At 40.9% G+C, this 26,614-nt stretch overlaps 2 long non-coding RNA genes across 3 annotated transcripts in view; both read right to left on the bottom strand.

Annotated features, from left to right (window-relative positions):
* LOC115945318 (uncharacterized) overlaps window positions 1–25,916 on the bottom strand; it is a 66,902-nt gene extending 40,986 nt beyond the window's left edge. For both annotated transcript variants that reach the window (XR_004079676.2, XR_004079677.2), the window contains exon 1: window positions 25,502–25,916. This is a non-coding gene — a long non-coding RNA (uncharacterized lncRNA). The remainder of the gene's footprint in view (window positions 1–25,501) is intronic.
* Window positions 7,504–17,102, bottom strand: LOC117436537 (uncharacterized). Its single transcript, XR_004549869.1, has 3 exons — window positions 16,988–17,102; window positions 16,404–16,469; window positions 7,504–8,947 (listed from the first exon to the last, which is right to left on the bottom strand). It is a non-coding gene; the product is annotated as an uncharacterized lncRNA (long non-coding RNA).
* Window positions 25,917–26,614: the final 698 nt, after the last annotated feature.

Raw genomic sequence — 26,614 nt, 5'->3', positions numbered from 1 at the left:
TGTGAGACCCAGCTCTGCTTACATCCTAAGTCCAGTTCATCATTGCAGTTGCACTATGAAGATAACCTTACTTATGGGGAAAAAATGGGTGTAAAAAGTCAATTTAGGAGTCAGCAGTACTCTACCGTAAGAATAGTCAAGTTTTTATTCAGTTGCAAACCACTGGGGGATTTAAGGACACAAACAGCAAGATACAAATAAGTTTGGTAGTTATTTGTACCCAGCAGAGATGCTCCCTCTGAGTGGAAATAAAAATCTAGCTGACAAATTTGTTTTTTGCCTTCTGGCTGAGGACAGTTACCGTGTTTTCAGCAAATAGAACTTACAGTGGTTTTCCCTGAGTGATAAAAATGTCTGTTCCAACATTTCCACTACAAAAAAAAAAAAAAGCTGGGAAGATATGTTGCCTTGACTTTTAGGGAAATACAGGTAATTATTGCCACAAGGTTTCTGAAGAGGGTTTCTGTATATACTTTAGAACTGAGGACTTCTGTGGTCATTTTCATGCATAATACGTTTTACTGTATTTGACTTCTCAATGAATGAGTCGACGATTTTAAAATGTCATAGCTCTCCACTGGAAGCTGTGCAAATAACACAACCTCACCAGCTTCCCTTTGCACAAAAATAAACCTCACAATAAATAACTGCCCCTGCTATCTTAGAAATAAAGGCACTCCTTTGCCCCACATCTTTATTACTATTTCAGATATTGTACTGCAGTTGTGGTGAGAACTTTCAGTATTTGCATGCTTGAGTAAATTGTACTTCCTCCAGTGACTGGTATCTGTGCCTGAGAAAGGAATGTAGTGAGGGATGGAGCTGATCTAACAACATGGGAAGAGTCCTGCCATGTCAGGCCTGCCTTGAAAGAAGCTGCCTCACCCTCCAAGGAGTCCAGTGTGTTTTGATATGCAACTGTAAATGCAAAATGTGTAGAGTCCTGAGGAATCTTTTCATTTTGTCCTATTTGGTCAAAGCAACTTGAAACAAAAGAGGTATGCTAACCCTTGAAACAGGAGAAATTTAGGGAGTTATTTCTGTAAATGGAAAATACTTCTGGAAAAGCAACTATAAACATGAAAGGAAGAGGTAGCTCTTTTAGTTTGTTTTGTTTGTTTACCTTCCTCCAAGTGTGCTAAGGGGGGAAAAAAAAGATAGGCAGACAGAAAGATGCAGACGGAGATACAGAATGTACCCATTAAGTATCTGCAAGGAATGCTTTATCAGCTTGCTCGTCAGCTGCCGAGTTGTGCATTTGAGGGCATTAGATTCCCAAGAGCGGGGATCTATAGAGGATTCCTACCTTTGGAAAAGAACAAAAACACAGAATAAAAGCCTTAATCTTATAACCCCCAATCTAGCCAACTAAATCCCCAATTAGCAATTCAAACAGATTAATATAGTCCTTCCCTCCATTAAGCATACCCGACATCATGTGGTTGTGTATTTTAAAGTTACATTTTTCTTGTGTGCAGCTCTCTTTCTCACCAAATCGACAATTCCTTTCAGACCATCCTACTTTCCCATCAACTGGGAATGGACTCTTTCTTTTTTCCTTTCTTTTTTATCTTTTTTCTCTTTTTTTTTTCCTTTTAAGTGCAGTCAGTCTTGTTGATGCACTCTAGCAGAATTTCTTAAATTAATGCTCTCCTTTATTGTACATGTCTGCAAATGTCTGTCCACCTTGCCATTTCTATACTGTGGGCTGTTTGTAGGGTTCCCACCAAAAGCAATACAAGGAGTGGAAATAGCACACTTCTCCTGCGTGATGGAGCACTCATTCTTATTCCAACTGCTAAAGCCTCCCTGAGCAAGGTAAGTTAGACCTTTCTTAGATTTCAGACAGTAAAACAGCCAGTGGCAAATGTCTTCAGACACACCATGTTTCTAGGAAGTATGAATTGCCTGCAAGTCCTAGTGACCACTAGAGGTGGCCAGCAGTCTGTTGACTGACCCTATAACTACTTCTCCCATTTTTGCAACCCCATTGGGCAAGGTGTAGCAGAGGACCGTGTATGTCCCTGATCCTCTCCCATCACTCACTCTATTGTACGTAAAATAATAAAGAAAATGTTTTGACACTTCTCTGCCCTCCCCCATCACAAGTTTCATCCCTCTCACAAAATTTTCCTTTTTAAGTAAAGATAAGTAAAAGTTGGCCATTTTTTTCTCATATCTTCTTAAGCAGGCAATTTTAATATCTCTTCCTTTTCCAACAGCTGCAGTAGATTCTGAACAGAGAGGCCTTGGGAAGAAAGCCGGTATTGAAACAGAGCATGTCTGTGGCCTCCCATAACCACCAGCTCTATTAGGCAATTGTGTTTGGGAGCACTGAGGTTCTTGCCCATGCTATACTAGCTTTCCTTGCACACAGGCACAATAATCCTCAGCACGTGTGAAGATGCACAGAATTTTTTGTCCTCTTCCATGTATCTCTGCTCTGCTTCAGACAGGTGACCCAAAGGAAGACTGCTTGGTAAAAGTAAACCTGAAAGGTTTAGAACTTACAAAAATACAGTTGTTGTTAACGTTTCTATTTCCAGCTGGTCCTGCACTCCAGTGGCAAAAAAAAAGAAACAATGCAGTATGGCTTTGTAGATAAATGAGCTCATATTTTCTCAGCTGTTATCTTTGTGTCTTTGGAAATTAATAGTGATACTTGAAAGAAAGTTTAATAAAAAGAACACAGGGATGAGTATGTGAAGATTATTATAATGATCAGTGTTCTACATATATACTTCCATTCTGCATATGCCCAATCACCAGCAGCATTTCAGAAATACCTTGCTATGCTATCTACCATTTTACATATACAGGTGTGCTTACACCGTATATAAGCAACAACAGGACCCAGTCTGACTTGTGGAGCATAACAGGAATAACAAATATATGGCTGCTTTATTTGGCTACCAGGTGAAGTAAAGCTTCCCTAAACATTTTTGATCAAAGGCCCTTTCCATCAAACAAACATTTTGTCTGTATTCTTAAAAGTTTAACTTGACTTTTCTATATTTTAAGTTTGCTTTAGTTTGGGTTGGTTTTTTGGGGGGTTGACTGGCTGGTTTTGTTGTTTTGTTGTGGTTTTTTTGTTTGCTTTTTTTCTGTTTTGTTTTATTTCACATGGGGTTTAAAAATCTAACAGTCAAAAGAAAGCAGTTCTGCTTTAGAAAGATAATATTTTCTGAAAAAAATATCAATTTTAACAGTTCTTGTCTTAAGCTTTGAATGATTCATAAAATAAAGAAATCTCATTCTGGCTGAACTTGCTTTGAAGTTTTGCTATCACATATCAGAATCCCTCATATATTACATTTTGGTTTGTGTCTCAGAGTCACTGGTGACCTTCTAAAAGCTTACCCTGTTAGAATGGGGATTTTGCTCAAAAATATCCATTTTCTCTTTCTATAAAGGTCTTTGGCCTTAAAATTCAAAGGTTAAGGTGGGAAACATTATCAGAATGTAACTTGAGCACTTTGAAACTATGCAGCAATTAAAATTACCTGAATGGATGCTTGCTATATTTAAATCTTAACATTTATTGGTAGCTTCACAGATTCTCAGCATTTTACATTGACCATAATCAAGTTTCAAATGCAAGCCTTACTAAAAATGACTTGTATTGCTATAACAGTAACAGATGGATATGCATAAAGATGTGGTGTTCAGGAAGGGTCTCTGCTCTTTGTGCTGTCCAGAAGACCAGTTGGTGAACAAAACAGATGGAAGAGAACAATACAGAATAAGCAGGTATAAGGACTTCATGTCTGAGGAAATCCATCTCCACAGCTCCTGGCCAGTCTGGTTCTCCCACACTCCCTCCCTTCTGAAGGGTGGATCAGCCTTCCACGGACATGCACACACAGGGCAAACACACGAGTTTGCAGTCTCATCTGTACGGGAAGTGTGGGACACAGTGAGCACAACATTGGGTAGAAGGTATCACCCAGGGTAGATGGGCCCATGCTGGCCCTGAGGGCATGGGCTGGGGGAGAGGGGAACTGAGTGGGGATTTCCAGCACTGAGCTGGAGAAAACAGGCGAGAAGGAGGAAGCTCTGGCTGAGCCAAGCTCTGTGGCATGACTCCCAGAAAAGGAGTCAATATCACAGGGATCTGGAGGCATTAGAGGTGGTTTTCAACAGCTGGCTTTAGCAGCTGGATCTACCTATGTTGCTGACTGTGAGACTGCACAGTAGCAACAATAGGAGAAAATTGTCTCCTGGCTATCCCAGACCCATGTGGGTTGGCCAGGGGGTAATTGCAGACAGTCAAAGTAACTGGGCAGACAGGCTGATTTTTAAATGGAAGCTAAACACTTGCACAGAAGTCAAGCTCACAGGCTAAGCTGGCTGTGGGCAGAGAACTACAGGCTCTACTGATACAGCCCATGAGTCATGGGCAACATTTTCACCAATAGCAGAGCATTACTTTTTTAATGACTCCATTAATAGGCTCTCTGCAAGATCAGGCACACACTTCTTCTTGCTCAGCCTATTTGCTCTTTGCACGAGTATTCTTCTTACGCCCAGTGAGCTTTTAATTTGCAGTCAAGTTAAAACCTGATCTGGTTCCTTCCACTGTCAAAAAATAGCAATGTCCTCCGAATTCCTTGTTGCACAGAAGAGCCAAACCTCACCCATATGCTGGCAGGTTGCTCATTTTTGACAGCTAGTGGCTTGCAGCAAGCATGCTTTTCTGCTTTGAGGAGCCAGGTTAGGCCCAGTCCTGCTAACACCTAATACTAGACAAAGTCCATATTCAATAGGAATAATTCATTGCAGGAAATACTACACCCGTGCTCAGATACTGATAAGGAGCCTCAGCTATTCTTATTTAAGAATGCCTTTGAAGTTGTTTCACTCTCCTTTAGGTGTAATGCCATATACAGATTCACTTACCAAGGTTTAAGTTCTTTCTTCCTGAGATGTTTGTATTCCTCCAGTGTCACTTTTACAGTACAACCCACCATAACCTTCTTTATGAACACATTTTAATAAGACTAAATAAAGACTTCAGCTGCAGATACCAAAAGTAACAAATGGTAACAGTCAGCAACGTACACTTTGCAATTTAATGAGAAAGTATTTTAATGAATTAATGCATTAAGGTGAAAAGAGTGCTCTTAATCCTATCATAATATCTCTAACTATATCTTTAAAGCCCACAGATTAATGTTTCAAGAGGCTCACATGCACAAAAGGGGGAAAAGCTATCAACATCTGTCAAAAGAAGAAACAAAATGAAGCTAAGAGCAAAATAACAATTAAAAGATACAGGTTTTGATTCTCAGAGAAGTAAGGAGCTGGGTCAGCAGAACTGCTGCCTTGGACTTCCAAAGAGCAGACTTTGGCCTGTTTAGGAGGCTGGTTGACAGAGTCCCTTGGGATGCAGACCTGAAGAGCAAAAGAGTCCAGGAAGCCTGGACATTCTTCCAGAAGCAAATCTTAAAGGCACAAGAGCTGGTGGGGAAGAAGACTGGCCTGGCTGAACAGGGAACTTTGGCTGGAACGCAGGAAACAAAGGAGGGTTTATGGCCTTTGGAAGAAGGAGCAGGCAACTTAGGAGGACTACAAGTATGTCATGAGGTTATGCAGGGAGAAAATTAGAAGTGCCAAAGCCAAAATAGAACTTGACCTGGCTCCTGCTATAAAAGACAATAAAAAAATGTTTCTATAAATATAGTAACAACAAGAGGCAAGTTAAAGAGAATATCCATCCTTTCTTAGATGTGAGAAAGGATGTGGAAAAGGCTGAGGTACTTAATGCCTTCTTTGCCTCTGTCTTTAACAGTAAGACCAGTTCTCTGGGTACTCAGCCCCCTGAGCTGGAAGACAGGGATGGGAAGCAGAATGAGGCCCTCATAATCCACAAAGAAATAGTCAGCAACCTGCTACACCACTTGTATGCACACAGTGCTATGGGGTCAGATGGGATCCACCTGAGGGTACTAAGGGAGCTGATGGAAATGCTCATGGAGACACTTTCAGTCATTTATCAGCAGCCGTGGCTCACTGGGGAAGTCCTGGTTGACTGGAGGTTAGCAGATGTGATGCCCAGCTATCTACAAGATGAGTCAGAAGGAGGATCTGAAGAGCTACAGGTCTGTCAGTCTGATCTTGATGCTATGGAAGACTATGGAGCTAATAATTTTGAAGGCCAACACAGCATGTACTGAACAACCAGGTGATCAGGCCCAGTTAACATGGGCTTATGAAAGGCAGGTCCTGCTTGACTGACCTGATCTCCTTCTATGACAAGGTGACCTGCTTAGCGGATGAAGGGAGGTCTGTGGATGTTGTCTACCTAGACTTTACTAGAGCCTTTGACATCATTGTCCACAACATTCTCCTGTGGAGAAACTGACTGCTCATGGCTTAGACAATTCTACTGTTTGCTGGGTTAAAAGCTGACTGGATGGCTAATCTTGAAGAGTACTGGTGAATGGAGTTAAATCCAGTTGATGGCTGGGCACAAGCAGTGTTCCCTAGGGCTCAGTACTGCTATTCTGTTTAATATCTTTATCAATATCTGGACAAGGGGATCAAGTGCACCCTCAGTTAGTTTGCAGACAACACCAAGTTGGGTGGCAGTGTTGATCTGCTCAGAGATTGGAAGGCTCTGCAGACAGATCTGAACAGGCTGGATTGATGGGCTGAGGCTGGTTTAACAAGGCCAAGTGCCAGGTCCCGCACTTGAGTCACAACAACCCCATGCAATGCTACAGGCTTGGGGAAGAGTAGCTGCAAAGCTGCCTGATGGAAAAGGACCCAGAGGTGTTGGTCATCCAGCTGGCTGAATATGACCCAGCTTGTGCCCAGGTCGCCAAGAAGGCCAACAGCATCCTGGCCTGTATCAGCAATTGCGTGGTCAGCAGGGCCAGGGCAGTGATCACCCCCTGTACTTGGCACTGATGAGGCTGCACCTTCAATACTGTGCTCAGTTCTGGGCCCCTCACTACAAGAGAGACATTGAGATGCTGGGCTGTGTCCAAAAAGAGCAATGAAGCTGGTGAAGGGTCTGGAGAATGAGTGTTCCCAGGAGCAGCTGAGGGAACTGGGGCTGTTTAGCCTGGAAAAAAGGCAGTTTAGGGGGGACCTTATTGCTCTTGACAGCTACCTGAAAGGAGGATGAAGAGGGGCAGAGATCAGTCTCTCCTCCCAGGTTACAAGGGACAGGGCAAGAGGAAATGTCCTCAAGTTTCACCAGAGGAAGTTTAAATTGGTCATTAGGAAAAATTCCTTCACCAAAAGGGCTGTCAAGCCTTGGAACACACTGCCAGGGAAGTGGTGGAGTCACCATCCTTGAAGGTATTTAAAAGACATGTAGATGTGGCACTCAGGGACATGGTTTAGTGGTGGTCTTGGAAGTGCTAGGCTGATGGTTGGACTTAATGATCTTAAAATTCTTTGCCAACCTAAGCAATTCTTTGATTCTATGGAAACAGTAAAAATCATGCCATTTTTGTTGCAATAAAAGCTGCATAAGTTATCAGAGGCTGCACTATAATAATTTTATTTATACAAAATAAATATTTTGTACAAATTGCTATCATCTGCAATTTTAGCTTCTTCTCATTTTTCTCCACCCTGCTCTATTATGATGGATTTTATGTCTTAACTATTTCCAGTTCTTTCTAAAGCAGGGTTCATTACTCAAGGACAGACAGTACAGATAGATATATATATAGATACAGAACTTTAAAAATTCGCATGTTTCCAAAGGGAAGTACACAAGAGTAGTTTTGTGGATGGCAGGAGGACACCAAAGGTTTGCTAGGACATACAAATTCAATGGAGACTGGGAGTCTGATACATGCAGAACATGGTTGGGCATAAATAGCAAAGAGATACAAAGCTTAACGGGGATAATTTGAATTTTCAAGCCATCACTTCCCTTCTCCCTGTCTTGTATCTGTTTCAGTGGGAAGCTTGTCAGGATACAGATCATCTATTATGGGTTTGTATGGTGCCATGTCCTATGGTCTTCTTCTACTGGGGAATCTTCATTGACCTTTGTTGTGTTCTGGGATCTCATCCCCCCCTGTCATGACTGTGGATATATGCACCTTAGCTCTACAGTGGCTGATAGTGTCTTTGTCAGGAAATGCCCAGTACAGATGGGTTATTGTTGTCTGGGTCTGCTCCTGGTGTGTGGGATAGATACAAATCTACCTACCCATTCAGGCTTGAGGATGTGGGCCACGCTCTGACATGGGTCATGACTACAAGTATATATGCAAAAGCTACCCTAAGAGTGTAATGCCAAGGTGGCAGAGTTAGAGCTTCAGTCCAGGACTCCCAGCCCTGAATAAACTCGGGGAGCTTTTATTAGACACAGTATGCTTGATATTCGCATACCTCCTCTAAGAGTAACCACAAACCCTTTGTCCAGCTCTGTCTGAGTTTCTGTAGGCTGACCAGGCCAAGGTGTCTCCAATTCAGTCAGGCAGAGGCTTCTGGGCAGTTGGAGGGCTTTCTGAGATTCGTATTTTTCAGAAGAGTTGGTCTTTCAGGTTGGAGAAATCTGTATCTGAGGGACTATAGAGTGTTCCATGGAAGCTCCCATTTTTGAAACAGTTTATTCTTTTCAGGCTGAGCATGCACCCATACTGCTGCGGCTTATATTCCTGGAGGGCTGCGATGTGTGACGCTTCTTTGGGCATCACCTTGGTTTTCTCTTTCAGCTCTGGTGGCACCTGCCATGGATGTGCCTGGTGGTACTGAGACACATTGCCCATCAGCATCCCACAGCAAGGGCAGCTCTCCCAAGGTTCCTGGTGCACCCAGCCATGTTCCATCAGAGGGCAGGGCCTCAGCAAGCCACACCACAGCTTTCCACCATGCAGGAGGGGAATGCACAGGCACCCAGCAGCATACACTTTAAAAAAGTCACAAACCATTTTATCCAGCTTTTTCTTCCCACTTTTTCACCCTGTGGTTATAGCAGCTGTGGATAAGAGAGGACATTTTGGTATCAAGGTTACCATCCCTCCCACCTCCACCAAGAAACCTCCTGCCCCTGCCTAGACATGTTTTCTGACATCTCTTAGCCCAGTATCCTCTTGATCCTTTGGCTAAACAACAGACCTTCACTATCACCCAGGAAGCTGAGCCTTTGAACTCAAATCATGTATGTTTAAGGTGGGGAAAACCATATCTCTGTGTACGGAAAAAGAATGAGTTGTTTTTTTTTTTCTCTCTTGTTAGCAGTTTTAAGGTCTAATTAAAAGAGTAAGAAACAGAAAATCCTGGAAAATTTCTGGTTGGATTACTTCTCTGCAGTAATAGGAAGAATCCTAAAATAGAAAGGACATGTGAGTGTCATCAAATATTCCGTAGTTTTGGCTCAGAGCACTAGCAATCACAGAGCTAATAACTTGGCTCTCTACATGGTTATTTTTTAACTCCTGCACACACCTACTGAAGACAAAAACACATGTTTGCACACACAAAATAACAGTGACCTGATGTCACCACTTTCATGAAATTATGTACGTCAGGTAAAGATTTTTAAACTGAGTTTATTTCATTACTTGTTTGGTTGTTTTTTTTTAGCAGCTAGAAATTCTAGACAATTGCTATTTTAAGAAGGATCCCTTTAAAAATACTGAAGCACATTCAAAAGGCTGACAAGTTGTATCTGTGGTTTTCAAAAGAAATAATTTTTGAGCGGAGCTACCTTTTTTGGCATAAAGTAATTGGAAAGTACCATAGATATCTCAATAAAACACATCAAAAGTAACTTTCTATAGCTTGTTTTGACATGTCCACTTGTGGGTTGTATCAACTTCAACTAAACGTCAGTTTTTTCCTCCGTCAGTACAAACCATTAAAAATATTCAACAGAAAAAGCAAATAGAAATAACTCAGAACTCTGTTTGCCTATTTTCAAATAAAAGGAGATACAGAAAGGAGTGGTCACTGCAGTTGAAAGTGCATTTTTCTGATTCATATATTTGCTGTAACTATTTGCATAGGATTTAAATGTCTATGAAAAATGCCTGGCCATTTTAAAGAGAATTCTGCATTTGAAAAAGCTGAAAATGCTAATCTGGTTTCATATTTACAAAGGTTTGTTTACTGTATGTGTGATCAATTCACCAAATGACAGAAAACTTCGGTAAATACAGTTCTGATGCTGAGATTCTTTGACCTGTTTATGGAGGAATAGAAAGCTTATCTGCTCTAGAACCAATCCTAAAGGAGCACATTGTGTTGATTTCATTTGAGATCTTACCCTTTTTCTCTCCTTCCTTCTCTCTCTTTTTCTCCTACCCTCCCTTCTTATGAACTCTGAATACTAAGTTATTTCCTTGTCAAGGTTGCTTATCAGGACTAGATTTACACTTGATATCACTTTGTAAGCATGCAGCAAATGGTTTATACATTAAGAGAAAAATGGTATTTTATTATTACAGTGTACTCATGTGAAGAGGAAAGGAATCTCAAGAAAATACATGGCAGTTAATTAATATTCTAATAAATAATAAATAAAAAATCATTTAATCACAGAACAAGCCTGGGAATCAGGCAAACAAATTAAGACTAAAAATAGGTCTGTACCCTCTTTGTTTATCCTGCACAGTCAGAGGCACTTTCTGTTCACTGACACTATGCAGGTAAGTTTAATGTGCAGTGGAGGATCCTGCCTTCAGAAAAATTAAAGTCTCAAATATTTCAGTATATCAGCATCCTGCCACTGCTGCAGCAATGCTTAAAGTGACAGTGTTTGTCTTGCAAAAGAGAAACCTTCCTAAGGCTTCCTTTTACCCATCCCAAGGTAACTGCACCATTTGCAATACCAGTAGGCGATGAGGTTAGGAGTTAGTCAATGAGAAAGACGAAGAGATAATCTATACTGACTGGACTTGCTTGCTGCCAATGACCCTTGTCAAGCAATGTGTGCATAGACACAGATTGTCCCAATGACCCCAGTGCTTACAGTTTCAGTGTTTAAGGATTCCTGTATCTTAAGTGCTTTTGTTGGAGAGAGCCCAGTGAGAGCCCAGAGCTTATTTCAGGGAAGTGGAAGTGTAAGCCTGGGACAGCACCTACAATACAGATAGCAATAGCCTCTGTTCTCATGGCCAAAGATGAGAACCACAGATGTTTTCTGCAGACTTCGATGACCCCCAAATGAAGAATTCCAAACTGTGTGTTACAAAGAAATAAATCCATAACACATTACTAATGAACAACACCGATGTAAACCACAAAACTTATTACTGGATAAAATCACCTATAATGTTTTCCCATTACTAAATCCTAAAATACAACACAAGTCTTTTGTACTGCCATGATAAAGGTATGGGAACATATTATATGGGATTAAGCTAAGCAGTAAATATATAGCACGTTAGGTCCTCTGCATCAAATGCCCATTTCTTGCTTTTCTTATATGGTTCATGTGTAGGCAATACAATACCAGGCAGTCAGCTCCTCAACAGGCATGAAACTATTTATATGTGCGTATCTTTAGGGATAGCACTTGGACACTTGGAAGCAATACTTTCTTGTCCTTTCTGCTTAACTAAGGTAATTATTAGCTCATGATTTCAGATTGTCTGAAGCCATTCAGGGCACCATTTTCCTTCATGAACTAAGGGAAAACAGAGAAAAGTGCAGTGATAGTACCTTGCCTTTCAGATGTGATTGTTGATGGGTGAGAGGGGCCTAGGGCCAGAACTGAGCCAATACCTGCAGCTTTCAAGAAGCAATCTTTGCTGCGCAGCTCTGAAATCCAAATTCTTTCTAGATTATGTGCTAGAGACTGACAGAAAGGGAAAAGTAGATCTGCTCTTCACTTCTTTCCTTTTTTTCTGATCTATTTTGCTCTTCTCTCAATCTGTTCCCCATTTTCTGTCCTGCAACCTGCATTATTTCCTGATCCTTATCGTTACATCTCTATTCTCTACTGATGTATCTCTGTCTTTGTGCATTTTCTATTTTTCTTCTTCTCCCTTCTCTTTCCAGAACTGTTCTTTCAGCCAGGCCTCATTCTTTGCTTCCTGTTGTGGAGTGACCAGTGGGAATCTGAGGATGACATTCCCTCCCAGAGAAGGTGCAGAAATCCAGGGTTCTCACAATCTGTTAAAACAGAAGTTGCAGCGATGCAAGATTTCCAGTGTCTTCTCCATTAAAACTCCCAGGGCAATTCTACGAGTGATGCGGAAGGAAGGTAGCCATGACAACTGAAGGCTTAATAGTATCTGGTGCCTTCTGCTGATGAGCCTCTTATGGACCCCAGAGTGGAAATTAATGATGCCATCTCCAGGGTGATACATATCCTCCACTATGACCTAATGGACTAGAACAGAAAAGGGGCAAATCTGGCACAGAAAGCATTATTTTGAATGCAAGCCAGAAAGTGAAGATATACCATTAATCATAAAGGGAAAAGGAGATATCATGCCCTATTCAGGTCCCAGACAGAAGCAGAGGTTGTGACCAGACCACCTAGGCTAAATATGTAACTCAAAATTTCTGTCTGTCTCTCTGAGTTGGCTGGACAAGGGTCCAGGCTCTGGCACATTGGCATGGTAGTCTGCCTCATCAATCTCTTGAATATAGATGACACTGAAGGTACCAATTCCAATGCAAAGCATCATTGCATGTGATCTGAATATACTCTTACATGGCCCTTCATACAGACTGAATGAGAAGTTGCAGAATTTGTGATCTACGGTGTGGTCACCTTGGAAGAAAAACAATATGAAAACTGAAGGGCTGAAAGTGAGTTAAACAACAGAGCCCACTAGTGGGACACTGCTTGCTTCACACAGACTACAGAAAGAAAATAGGACTTCTTTGTGATTATGTCTCAGCAAACTCCCAGCCATTCCCCTCTTCCTTATCAAACTCTGCCTTTATGAGTCTGTAGTAACATTGGGAATAGTTCCAGGTATGACCCTAGGAATTCAAGCGATGCCTCTAGCCTGTTGCTGTGATCCAGCCTGGCTGACCAGACCCTTAAGAAGCACACCCAAAGAAGATGTGTTGTAGTTCCATGAGAAAAACCAAGGCAAGATGCCAGTTGCCCCTTAATATGATTGACTCCTACTAGTGGACCTCAGTCACTGAGGATGGAAAATAGACTAAGCAAGAGAATAAACTTTATTTTTTAATAGCTCAATTAAGTTGTGCATGATTTAAGATACTTCTGACAAGAAATGCACTTAGGAGCTCTACTATTACATCACACCAAGTAGTAATAGGATAAAGGTTAAAGTACTTGGCTTCCAAAATAGTATAGAGCTAAGATCAATCAAGTGGGTACAAGTCCTGTCTAACACGTCTGTCCCTATTCTTAATAGTATAGTGGTACATAATGCGAAATCACATTCCCCTAGTTAATTCCAAGGGTGGCACAGGCTCTGTAGCATATAATGCCCCTGTTAATTTCTGAAACTTATACCAGGGAGCCAGATGAATCCATGGTTAATCAGCTGTGATTTTAATTATGATTTCAAACTGATTCAAGTAAGAACATTGAAGAAGTGTGCAGCACTAATCTTTTCCTACTCTTCATCAAAAAAGTGGTGCAAGTTCTAAAAACCTTTGCTGCAGCCTTTTTTTAGGAAGAATTTATATGTCATTGATTTTGTCTCCTGAAATTTAGTTATTTCTTAAGGTCATCTGCTTATATATTAAAAACCCTGGAGTCACTTTTTGGTAATGTCTTCTCTTCATGAAAGAAGCCTTCAGAAGATCACATGCAGGGGTTTCCTTTACACTGTTTTACAGGATCTTCTGTTGAGGTCAGTCATGTAAGGACAGTCATACTGTCTACACTTACATTAGCAAATTAAACTGCATAGCAACCATTTCTGGCCAGGATGCCTAGCATTACTAGCACTGCCTAGCTTATTTTCCATGAAAGCAGAGTCTTACCTCCAAAGCAGATGACCACATTGAATCTTTCCATTGTAAATAATTGCTGGTCTGTACAACCCAAAGTATCCCTGTGCCTTTTCTTGGTAAGAAAATTTTCTCACAGTTGGCACAGGTCAAACCCATACCAGGGACTAAAATGATAAATTAACTGTGACAGCCCTCCTGCCTGTGTCTTGGCCTGTCTAGTTTACTAGCATAGGCATAGCCAGAGGGTCAGAAAGGTATTCTGCTGCCTCCAGCAGTGTTTAGGAAAGTGCTTAAGAAACAAAGTACAACATAATGATACCATGTCATCTGGTCTCCAGTTCTGGCAGTCAGTAGATGAAGGTCTCCATTAACCAGATTTGCACATGGACCATCATTTTTAATAGCCACCAGTCTCCATTTTGTCTAATTTGGAATTTTTCCAGCCTTTTCAAACCCACTGCATTTCCACACTCCACCACATCCTGTAGCAACAAGTTAGTAGTGTTCTACTACGCAAAAAAAAAAAAAAATCTTCTTTTCTTAGATTTTGGACCTGCTGCCATTATAAAAATAGTGAATCATCATTTCCTCTTTATGTTCTTCACAGCATTCATGGATGTTCAGATGTCTTATCATATCCTTTCTTTATCTTCTCTTGTCTATTCAAGGAACCTTGTCTATTCAGTCTCTGCTTGTATGCAAGTTATTTCATTCCTCCAGTAATTCTTATTCCTCTTCTTATTATCTTCAATAGGGAATTATCAGAAGTTCTTTTAGTACACAAGACATACAAGTACCATGGATTTACCTAGTGGCAGAAACATGTTCTTCATATTTTGGTGATTTGTTCCATTCTCTGCACTGTTGACTTGTCACCACTAATAGAGGATATTAAATCTTCATTAATTGGAGTGGAGTTTTCAGGAATGTTGAGGTGAATTGTTGAGTACAGCCTTTACTAACATTCAGTGAAAGCAGTGATCCTACGATTTTCTTAAAATTACAGTATTATGCAAAATCAAGCATCTTTTTAAAGACTTCAGCTCTTGATTTATTCTCTCAGCCAGTCAGATGCTATCAGGTGTTACAAGAAGAACCTTTTTGTAGAGAAGAAATGGGAAAACTCCTACAGAGTTCACTAACAGACAAACAAACCTACCTGACCTATTTTCACAGTCTTCAGATAGAAACACAGTGAGCTCTTTGCCCATATCTCTGCTAACATCTCTGTGCTTTCTATTATCTTGGGATGACTCTAAAATGATGGGAGCATGGAGTGAATCTTGTCCAGCTGGCCCCAATACCTACTTTGGCTCAGAGAGACCCAGAAAGTTAACAATGTCCTTAGCGAGTGTAAAAAGACTTCACCCTCACAAAGAATTTAATACATTTTTCGCACCCTGTTAATTAATTCAAGGAGAAAGTATTAGGCAGACTTGTGTAATTGTGCTGGTCCACTAATCTGAGGAATAGTATTTGTTTTGACTTGCGAGTAATATATGGTACATTTTTTCATAATTATGAACTTCATCATAAGGATAGGCAAAGAGATTCTAATCTTGAGTTGATAAATTTTGCAGGGCTGGGTAACAGGTGGAGCCATTTATCTCTGTACTAACTTGATCTTGTTTATGAACCAATTGAAGAATCCCTCAGAAGAGTTCCAGACCCTCCTTGTTACTTATTTATTAACCATAAGGACCATGGGAATCCAAACTGGGTTTACAGTGCAACTTGATTATCTAAAGTTGTAGTTGTTCACAGTTCCCTCTCACTGAAAACAGATTTATCCCTGCTTGTCTACTAGTTACAATGAACATTGTCTCAGTGGTCAGAAGTCTCAATTATCCAAACAAATCCCTTATGACATCTGGATAATTGAGCTCAGCTACTCTTGTGGATTGTTGAAATACCAACATTCCCATGTAATTTCTCATTAGGATTTAAGTGAGCTTAGATTATATCTTAGAAAACCGTCTTTGATCATAGAGCTATAATGCAAACATACAGATGACATTATTCCCACACAATTAGTCATTAATCTTAAAGTGTATTTTAAATATTAAGGATGATATGTCTTCTTGTAAACTCTCCCCAGTTTACCCAGAGAGTTTAACTACTAAATCAGTACAGCAGAAGACAGGGATGGTGACAATCTGCTTTTTATCAGAAAAATTACATATCGTCATACAGTGTAATTTACAGCAAGCAGCAGCTACTGTCAGTAGAAAGGAGCTTCCAAACAAATCACACGATTACATTCCTGAAATTAGAGAAAATTAGTTTATGATAATAATACATCAAACTTGATGTGGCTAGAGGATAAGGTTTTGCCTCGGTGAACATAAATAAATAGAATGACCCCACTGGTAAAAGGCCACTAAGCTAAAAAATGTTTCACTAGGAACTAGGCTGTCACTGAGAGCTGGTGGGACAGGGCAACAGTCACGGGGGCTGACCCGCAAGAGTGGAAGTTACCTTTTGCCAAACACAAGAAAAATGTCTAATCTGCGCTCAAAACTGCTCTTGGGGTGGGTGCATACCTTGGCCTTCAGTGCAGTGAACAGCAGAGCCTTGACAGGACAACAGCGGGGTTTGTTCATAGGCTCCTATGTGAGAAAGTTATAGAGTAGATGGTAAGGTATAGGACATGGGGACTGCTAAAAGACACGTCATGGCTTTGGCCTCATGTGATGGCAATGCTAGGGATGGTCTGGTCCTATACGATGGGGCAGATTTCTGGACTCAGTTCAGATTGGATCTCAGTTTGGAAGCAAGAAGGAGCAAGGGTGGATGGTGGAAGAAGAAGAGAGAATGGGTATGGAGGCTAGAGACAGGGCCAAGGGCAGGTCAATAACATCAAAAGACATTACTTAGAACACCAGAAAAAGAAGCCCAGAAGAACTCCTCAGTTCATGACCCTTCCTTCCTTACTTTAACCGCAAGCTTTCCATGTCTCTACACTTTTGCAACACTTTTGCAGCTAGACTGGGACAAGCTTGTAAAAAACATTGCTATAACCCACAAAATATCAGCACCCCTAAAAATGCTCTGATCACTGTTCATTTTCAGTATGTAGACAGTCACCTGGCATCAGCCTGTAGCTGAACTCCCTGCACATACATACCAGAAGTTTAAAATCTTTTCATGGACCTGAAGTCTTGAAGCAGGCAGCCACAGAAAGCTGAATTTCCAAAGCACTCAGGGAAGTGTTGATGTGCATTTCAACTTGCAAAAGCTCCTCATTGCAATGCCATTGTGTACATCTCCCACTAACAGACCAATGCATGCACTTGATAACTAGCTGCTGTAACTGCTTCCAGTTGACAGACACCTATAAAAGTTGTCTGGGGTCTGCCCATTTTGCAAACACCTAAATGGACTGGAAGATGCTGATGGTCGAAAGGGGTAGAGACAGACTTCTTAAACTCAGTTCCCACCCACCCTGCTCAAGCAGGGTGTGCCCTAACCATGCTATTTCCTGAGGCTACTGAGCAGGCTGAAGGAGTACTCACTTTGCTTCTACTGCTGCTCAACTTGCTCAGCCGTCTCCTCTAGCTATTAGTGAAGCAATGGGTAGGCATAAACTTCTTCCCACAACAAGGAATATAAAATACCGCTGGAGCCAGTGTGTCTTGGTGAGAGTAGGCAGCCATGATAACAGCACAGAGACTAGTGAGAGGGCTCTGGATAAGGGTTTGAGCTTTTGCCATCCTTGTTTTAAAGGGCGTGATTACAAAAGGGATTGCTCCTACTGTCAGCTCTCTCTGCTTCAATGATTGCTTTCCTTCACCCTCATCAGTAGAAGTTGTTATTTCAGAAGCTGGTGAATGACAATAAATTATTGCCTGGAGACACCTGGGCCACCTGGCAAACATTTTCCTAGAAGCAGGAGACAATAGGTATTGCTACTTTTTTCCTTTTAAAGATATTTCCATATGAAAAATCTATAACATTTTTTTTCCCCTGGACCTTTTCAGATTATCCTTTGGAACATCTCCAGGAGGATGGCTGCTAGAAGAACATGATCTTTTGGAAGTAAATGGCAGAGAGCAGTGAAGGTTGAAAAGGAGATAAGCAATCCACCTTACTTTGTAATCCCAGTACTGAATTTGGGAAAAAAAATGCAAGCAGGAAGAGTCTGGGCTGAGGAAACCAGTGACCATGAAGCTCAGTATGGATGAAGACCTCTTTTGTTCCTTCAGTGGTTGATTAAAACTTATCTTTTGGGGAAAACAGTTATATGGACTTGATGCCTTTTTGGAGGCTTACAGCAGGACAAGCAGCTTCCCACTGCCTCTATGGAGATAGACACCTGCAGAAAGCAGTTTTAACTACCTTCTAGAGAGACCTTTCACTGATTTCATAAGATGCCTATCTTAGACTAAATAAATACCTTTCAGGCAGGTGAAGCTAGATGAGACAAATCTCATCCCAGGAGCTACAACATCAGACACAACTCTAGGTGAGGTAGCTACACCCAGGTAAATGTAACTCTGACTTTGAATCTTTTTATGGAGCAAAGACCTGATGAAAAGGCAGGTGAATTGAATAAGGCAGTGAGGGATTCTACATGTCCTTTCAGCTGTTTTCCTTTCCTGAGCTCCTGGAGAGCCCCAATGGAAAATGAAAGCTGCCTTAGCTCCTCTGCAGTGCTCTCCAGGGAGGGCAGGAAAACACCTACCCATCTTCACAGCACATTATCGCTGGGGCACATGGCCTGACTGTTACTGAGGGGTGTGATTCACCTGTCTTCTTGGTACTTAAGATGTGTCTATATGTTCGAATTGTCTGAGTCTATCAAAGTTGTGGGGAGAATTTAGAGAAGCTTAAAAGAGCTAAAGCAGAAAATTCCCCAACTGTCAGTTGTGTAATTCTTAAATCCATTCCAGGAGAGCTAGCTTTAGCCCTATTTTCTGATCACTCAGAAAAAAATGAGACGATCAATTAAAGTTTTCCCATGCACCCTCTTGGACAGATGGTTGAACCATTTTAATTAAGTGTATGTATTGGACTGACAGAGTTGATGTATCGGACGTGACAGACTTTTTCTGTGTTCATTTAGGTTTTTAATCTTTCACTGTCTTTAGTATGCCCAGAATTGTGCTATTTGCACTGTGCTTTCAGAAGAATTATTCAATACATAGTGGATCATTTGGATTATTAGATTTTTATGGCCTGTTATTGTTAGTTTTGGCCACAGTGAAAAGCTCCTCAGTAGCAATTAGCTACCACTCTGGCTCTAATAACAGAAGGATGTCTTTTGGGGAGATTCTGTTGGAAGAATAGAGAAAGGTCCAGATTTTTTAAGCTATTTAGATATTGAGAAGGACAAATAGAGGCATAATGAGGTTTTCAAAAGCATCTAGGAGCCCAACACCTCAGATTTCAATGTAGTTTTGGGCTTGTTATCTGCAGCTCTAGATACCTTGCAAATCTTCCTTGCTTCAGTAGTATATGGTGGATGCTCTCTTGAGTTCCCATTCAAAATAAATTAGCTGGATGCTCTTGCTTCAAGGAGTTTTAAAATGAGACACACGCTTCTCTTTTCTTATATCTCTTTACATCTGGTGTCCTTGCAAGAGGTAGAAGTTACCTCTTGCAAGGCATATGGCACTAGTGGCCTCAAACTCATGACAGGATCCCATGGAATACGGGGCTCCCCCTTACATGACCTGAGTGGTAAAATCTGAGTAAAAGGAGGTTCCTAACACATACAAATGGTTTCACAGCTAGAGCGCTCTTCCTCACGTGTACCGGTCTGTAAGTTTGTTATAAAAAGTCCAAAATAATCTCGAAGCAGAGAATTGTCAGGACTTTTTCTTTCCTTCTCATGAAATGGGTATTTGCATAAATATTAAACATTGTTACAATATGTTCAAGCCTTCCCTGGGCTTCTTCACATGATTTTTTCAATCTTATTTTAATATTAATAGCTATTAATAGGTAGATTCAGTATTAATAGAACTTTCTCTAGGTCTCAGTGCATATCAATCAATAGCTGCAAAAGTACTATATACTGGAATATTGTAGTGGCTACAAATACTTTTCTTATTTCCAGTGCCTTTACTGGCTGACATAAATGGTTGTTTTCACCTAAGATAAACTCCTATGCTCTTACATGTTTCATGGCAGAAAAAGCACTGTCTGCTGCTGGTGGGAAAACCACGCTGGAAAAATACTTCTACAGAGACCTGGCTGACATGTTCATTATAGAAAAGTAGAAAAGTAGTGTCTTTATACTCCAGACTTTCCAACATCACATGGCCAGGATTCTTCTACTGGAGGAAGTTAGATTGCCTGAGTGGTCTTTGAGGAAAAGGGAGAATAGTAAAAAGTGTGAATGTGATAATATGCTTGATAGTTCTGGAAGATATTAAATTTGTGACACAGCAGACAACTAGAAAGGCTGTGCAAGAAGATCTGAGGTTTAAAAATAAATGTATTCTCTTCTGGATAAGCAGAGTAAGTGAGAGAGAGCCCTAGGTATATTCTGCTTTTAATAACATGTATGTATAGTCCAACCAGTGCATGTACAAACCCTGCACTCCTTCACACACTTCAAATACCTGCAGGCATAGATAAATACTTGGATAAGCACATACTTCTTTGCTTGCTTACATGAGAGATTTTGTTCATGCAATAAAGGCAGAGCACTTTTTTTGCAAAACCTCATGCTACATCTGCATATGTGAGTGTTCTGGGAGATTCAAAACAGCTACATGTCAAAAGTCCCAGCACCATGCGCTATCTGGGGGCTTTCAGAGAATGGGCTAATAAACTTATCAAATCACTAACAATTGTTTTTGGGACGTGGGGTAGAGAGGTAGAGGCAGTGAGCAATAGGAGAAGGGAAGGAGAGGAGGGAATTTCATGCTGCTCTGCAAAAGATTGGTGAAAAGTGTGATCTTGAGAAACACTGAATGAAAAGCCCAGCACTGAGCAATCTGCAGCTCTTTTCTAGCAACAAATCAGAAATGTTAATATTCCATGCAGTATTATAGTGGATGTGATACTTTGTGCTGTCAGATCCACACACATGGGTTCAGTAAACAGATTTACCCCTGACCAGAATTAGCAATAACACATTTGATTTTCCAAGAGAAGCATCTGTCCTAAGAATATCAAAAGGAGTCAGTAGCTCAGACTGACATTATTACACAAGCAGTCGCATTTTGATATTTAAGCTTGTACATTCCTCAAGCCTCAGTTGAATTTCTTGGCATTGTCAAAAAAAAAAAAAAGAAAGAAAGAAAAGAAAAAGAAAAAAGAAAGAAAGAAAAAACAAGCCATGCTTCTGATGAAAGCAGCTGTCATTCAGCACTAGGACTTGCCCTTAGAACAGCTGTACTTGATCTCAAAACTCTCACCTGCACAGCATGGTAGGCTGAATCAACTCCGCTCTTTGTCTCACTACCTCAGATAAGCCTGTCATCAAAGTGAAGAGATAAAAAAGAGACAATCATAACTCTAATGTCATATTTGACAGAGGAAGCTGTTAGTCAAGTAGCTTTAAACTGTTTCTCCTCTACATGTATCGAGTGACGTCCTGGCACAGTGACAAGAACTTATCACGGTACTTTTTATATCAGAAAAAAGAAAAAAAAATACCAGAACAGATGTGTCATCATAGACACACCTTTTAGTGGACCTTCAAAGTGAAGAACTGGAGAGGCTCTTTCAGGAGACAAGTGTCACAACAATTCCATCTTCATAGATGTGCCTATACAGGCCACTGCAGACAGCACATAGCAGATATTAGAGGTTACTACGCTAACAAGGAATTGTCTCAAAGTGCCAAGAAAACATGTTTCCTAGGGCCAGATCCTGAATTTGCTACTTAGGCAAAATGCTAAGTAGTGTAGGAACTGGTCCAAAGGCAGCTTCCTAGTAAGAAACTGAAAATAGCTTGCTCATCATAGCTGGCATTCCAGGAAAGGTGAGGAGGAGAGCTAGCCCCAGATGTACAGACCATGGTGTAGCAAATATAGGCTGTTGACTACTCACAAGACAATTGTTAACCAATCCATCATATCACATAATTATCAAACCTATATTTGGGTTTCATCAAAGTTCCACTTCTAATAGTGCAGCAGCTTAAAGAGCTGCACTTGCATTTATGCACTGCATTTAACCCAGGGATCTCGTGAAGCTTTAGAAATTACAGTGATAAAACTCTGTTCAGATGGAGCTTTTGTGTACAGAAAAATGCTTATGCTGGAAAAGCATAAGCACAGCCCTGGGCCGACGGGGACCTATGTTGATATAGAAAGGAGATGAATTGGAACTAATTCAAGAAATCCACAGTAATTTTACACACCTAAGCTACCTTGTGACTTCTTTCCCTGCCTGAAGCTCCCATAGTGATCTTATGCAAAACAGTCAGCATCTAGGTGTTTGCCTTGACTTGGAGTTTTTGGTTTCAGCACTGTCTCTCTTCTGCAGGTTTCAGCTAGATCAAGGTCAAGGAGGAGAATAAGTCAGTGAATTTGACTCCTAACCTTTTAAGTTTTGACTCCAAAAATGCCTAAAAAACAGATGCAGGCAATGCTAGCTACTGGTTACATGTGCCTGTAACAGTATTGTATGGATAACTCCAGTACCATACCTCGCCCTACTGTTGGATTGATTTCCCATAAGTTTCTAAAAGTTAAGCATCTTATGTAAGCCATGGACCTCATCTGGGGTCTGTGGAAAGGGTCAGAAACCTCCACGAAGTGAGTGACAGTGTCCTGAGTTGGGTGCCTTTCACAGGGATGATGCCTTGCCCTTTGACTGGGCTGAGCTCCTCTTTGGGACATGAGTGAGATGGTTTGCTTAGGTTAGACATGTGTCTTTCTGGTGGCTAGTGTTAGATGTGATGAATCCCACCCACAGAGCCAGATCTTTGAATGTCTCAGGGCCCTTCCAGTGTATACAGGAAGAGACATTTTCAGTTTTCTAGATACTCAGCTGCTATACAGCTCATCAGGAACAAGGCACCTCAGGAGTTTTTAAGAAGTCCTGCAAACTTCCATCTGTATGGTTAATTGTTAAATGTCTTCAGATGTCTGACCCTAAATCTCCACAGAAAAACGGGAATCACAACCAATCACAAACCGCAGCTACATCACAGAGGTGTTGGGGGAATAATTATTTGTGCTGGCTGAGGATGACAGCCCAGTTTGAAATTGATTTGGGGGTTTTGAAAGATATTCCCTTTCTCTGTAAAAAAAATGTGACCACATCACTTGAAATGTAATGAAATTAAAGTATTTATTTTTAATCTGATTTTTAGGTGCTGCCAATGAAAGAAATAAAATCCAAAGTATAAGTAATCTTAAAATTAAAAAATGGCATTTTTTTTCCAGATGCAGAAGGGATGCTGCCAGAATTCTTCAACTCTGCACCAGTTTTCTTCTGAATCATCCACTAAATAATTTAATTTTTCCCAGGTGTTTCAGTGTTTCCAGAATTACAGCTACCATTTCTTATGCCATTTGAGTTATATTGAGGAAAAACACTATGTAATCTCTGTGTTAATGTTGTTGTGTAGCTAGGAAGTGTATGTGCAACTATGTGATTCATGATAAACAGTTGTAACAATAAGTCCTGAACCTGAAAGCTGATAAAGCTCTCTCTCTGTGCTTTTACATTGATCCCTGAATAGGAAATGTCCAACTTCTAACCTGTGTTCTCGTAACTGCTGCCAGATTTCAAGAAAGTACCTTGGACAATGTGCAAAATTGTTCTAAATGCTCTGTTGCTATTTCTCAACTTACTTTAAAGGAGTACTTTTAATTTTACAAACTTCACACATTATAATTATATATAAGCTACCATATTATTAAGTCCCTATAAAAGTTAATTATGCACCTGGCAATAAGGAAAATCGGAAAAGAAGTATTATTCAACCATTAGAGTATCTCCAATTCAGAAGCGATGCAGCATACCATAGCAGAAGTATTAGCTGAGTACAGTGACTGTAAGAAATAACTCTATGAAGCACCACCATGTGTAATTGTTATGACTCACAGTACTGGATATGCAACTCTGACTCCTGCAGTCAGCCCAGAATGGCAATTCAATGTATTTGTTTTACATGAGGTCCTAATGGAAACACCACCAAAAAAAAACCCAGACTGAGGTTAATACTGATTTTTCATAGCCACCTGTTAATAGAATGCCCTGAGCTTTCCCAGGCACTGCCATCACTAACAGTCACTGCCCTTGCTGGCACTGACTAATAGGTACAAAGAAGAACAAGAGCCACTACTAGAAACAGAACCATTTTCCACTCTACAGTACTGCATGCACCCCATGTCACAGATGCAGCAGGTCTGGCTGGCTCACTCCCTGCACTGCCCTGTGTTTGTGGGGTCAAGGGAAAACCACTTAGGCTGATCCAAAGAGAAAGGGAGAGATCCCCTTTCTGAAGGTACTGGATCCGGCTTTCATCTTGGCCTGTGATCAGAGGCACAGAGACATGGACAGCTCAGTGAACAAGGAAGGGCGAATGAACACTGAGTGCCAGGTACACCCTGAACCAGCCACTCTTTCTAATGAACCCTCAACATGCTGAGGGGCAAGAGAATTGAATCTTGGATAATTTTTACATTTGACCTGTGAAATGCAGGTCACTCAGCAAGGATGAAACATAATACTTCCTAAGACCCAGACAGAAGAAAGGTTATTCCTACTGTGTCATAGCAGCTAAGCCACAGGAAGCTGGTGAAACACTCTGCCAGCTTTCCTGAAATAAAACAGTTTTAGTTTCATGCCTGTAGTGAATTTTTACCTTACACTTCTGAATTTGAGCCACAGTTATCTTATCTGCAGGGTGATTAAACAGCCTATTCTTTCTCTCTTTTTCTACTCCTCAACCAGAGGTCTCCTAGCCTGTGAGTGTTCATGATGCCCAGGAGCATCCTGCCTTTCCTTGCTGTGAGTGGTTTTGCAGACACATGATGGACTGGAGCACAGCTGGTAGAGTTTGCTGTTTGGGCAGGGACCCTGTCTGGGTGCTGCTTTTTCATTGATAGCATCATCACCCAAACTTGCTCATTTATACCCTAGGTTATGTTCTGCTTTGGATTTACTTCCTCCTCATTTATATTGACTTTCCATCATGGTGCTATTTTTGAAATCACACTAGATCAAATTCTCCACTTAGTTCCTCTTGCATAATCACTGCAGGGCAGTGTGCATATAAATGAGGGCACGCTTTAGCCCACTGTGTATAAATTAATGTGAACTTAGATATTAAGCACAGGTGACTTGCAGTTTCTCTCTCATATAAGCAGACTCTGCTCTGAAATGCCAGTGGAATTATTACATTTAAGGTAGTGCAGAACTCAGCAGTTTTCTTGCCTGTTAGTGCAAGCACCTTCTTTTTATGTTATCTTTAATGTTGCCATCAATGGTCAACATAGAAGACAATCATGAGGTAGACACAGTTTACCCACCTGCAAAAAGGAAGACCATTCCTGTAGATATAAGAAAATCACTGTAATGAGTGTATTTTAGAGAGACTTTGTTCAGTCATGCTTTTCTCACACAGCTTTATGGCAGGCTGTTGGGCTGAAAATAGTAACTCAGGAAAACTAAATAAGAGCCAGCTAACCCCAAGTGTATACGCATGCATTCCCAGTGTGATTAATACCTGTGTGCAACCAGTTTGGGTCTCAGGCAGGCAGCGACTGCTGGCAGTAGGACTATTCTTCATCTTGCACTGAGCCAATCGATCTTTCCTGCAGCCTTGTACTGCATCAAAGGTGTCATCAGTCCATCATTGGATTAGTTACTTCCTTTCATTCAAGTTATTCTCCTGACAAGCTGTTGCTTCCTCTGTTATGATGCAGCAAGGGGATCCCTTTTAGATCCGTCTTCCTTAAGCCTTGAAGTCATCAAAACATGTATTATGTAGGGAGTGTTTTATCCTGTATTTCCAAAACACAACAGAAACATGGCTACTTTCTCATCCGTGCTGTTTAAAAGCTGTGGGTGACTCTGCCAGCTCCTAGATTGCCAAAGTGTGCTTTAAAACATCAGAAAGAACATGAGACTGTGGGATCCCCTTGCTGCTCCCTGAAATACAAAAATCATCTGATGATTGAACTTTAAACTTGCTAGCCCAGAGATGACACACCTAATGTAAAACATAACTTGCAGATCGAGGCCTGGGCATATTATCGTTGAGAAGATAGACAACTTTGTGGCTGCTGCTTCTTACAACAAGATCAACGGCTGGGAAATGACCTGTAGTTCCTTGGGTCCCATGAGAAGCTTCATTAACAGTGCTATGTGTCTCTGAAAAGCCAAGGTTATTATACATCATTATCCATATCTAATACAAACCATGCATGAGCGACACTACCTTTGCTGTCTGGTGTATCTGCCTTGACCAGGTTCTCCTACAGAACCAAGGCTATATAAAGATTTTGCAATGTATATGCCTGATCACTAAAAATAACCCCCAAACTATGTGGACTTGGGTCTACCTTTGATATTAAGCAGTTTGCTCTATAGCTACATCAGCTAGACACTGAGGGGGCCCTTGGTACCCCCTTCTGTTTTGTCTCATTTAAACCCTTATAATGTGGCATAAAATGCTGCCTCTCTGGTCTGAGGGCGATCCAAACCCACATGCACTACAAGATGTGACCCAGTGATGAATCAGATCAACATTCCTCCACTCAGATGCATGAGATACACAAGTTCTGCCCATGAAAACTTTAAATGCTAGCTATTTGGCTAGTAAAGCTAAAGAAGTCAG

The sequence above is a fragment of the Melopsittacus undulatus genome, chromosome 1, assembly GCF_012275295.1.
Source record: "Melopsittacus undulatus isolate bMelUnd1 chromosome 1, bMelUnd1.mat.Z, whole genome shotgun sequence".
Classification (NCBI taxonomy): Eukaryota; Metazoa; Chordata; class Aves; order Psittaciformes; family Psittaculidae; genus Melopsittacus; species Melopsittacus undulatus.
Note: the sequence above shows the minus strand (reverse complement) of the source record. Positions and strands in the feature narration are given on the sequence as shown.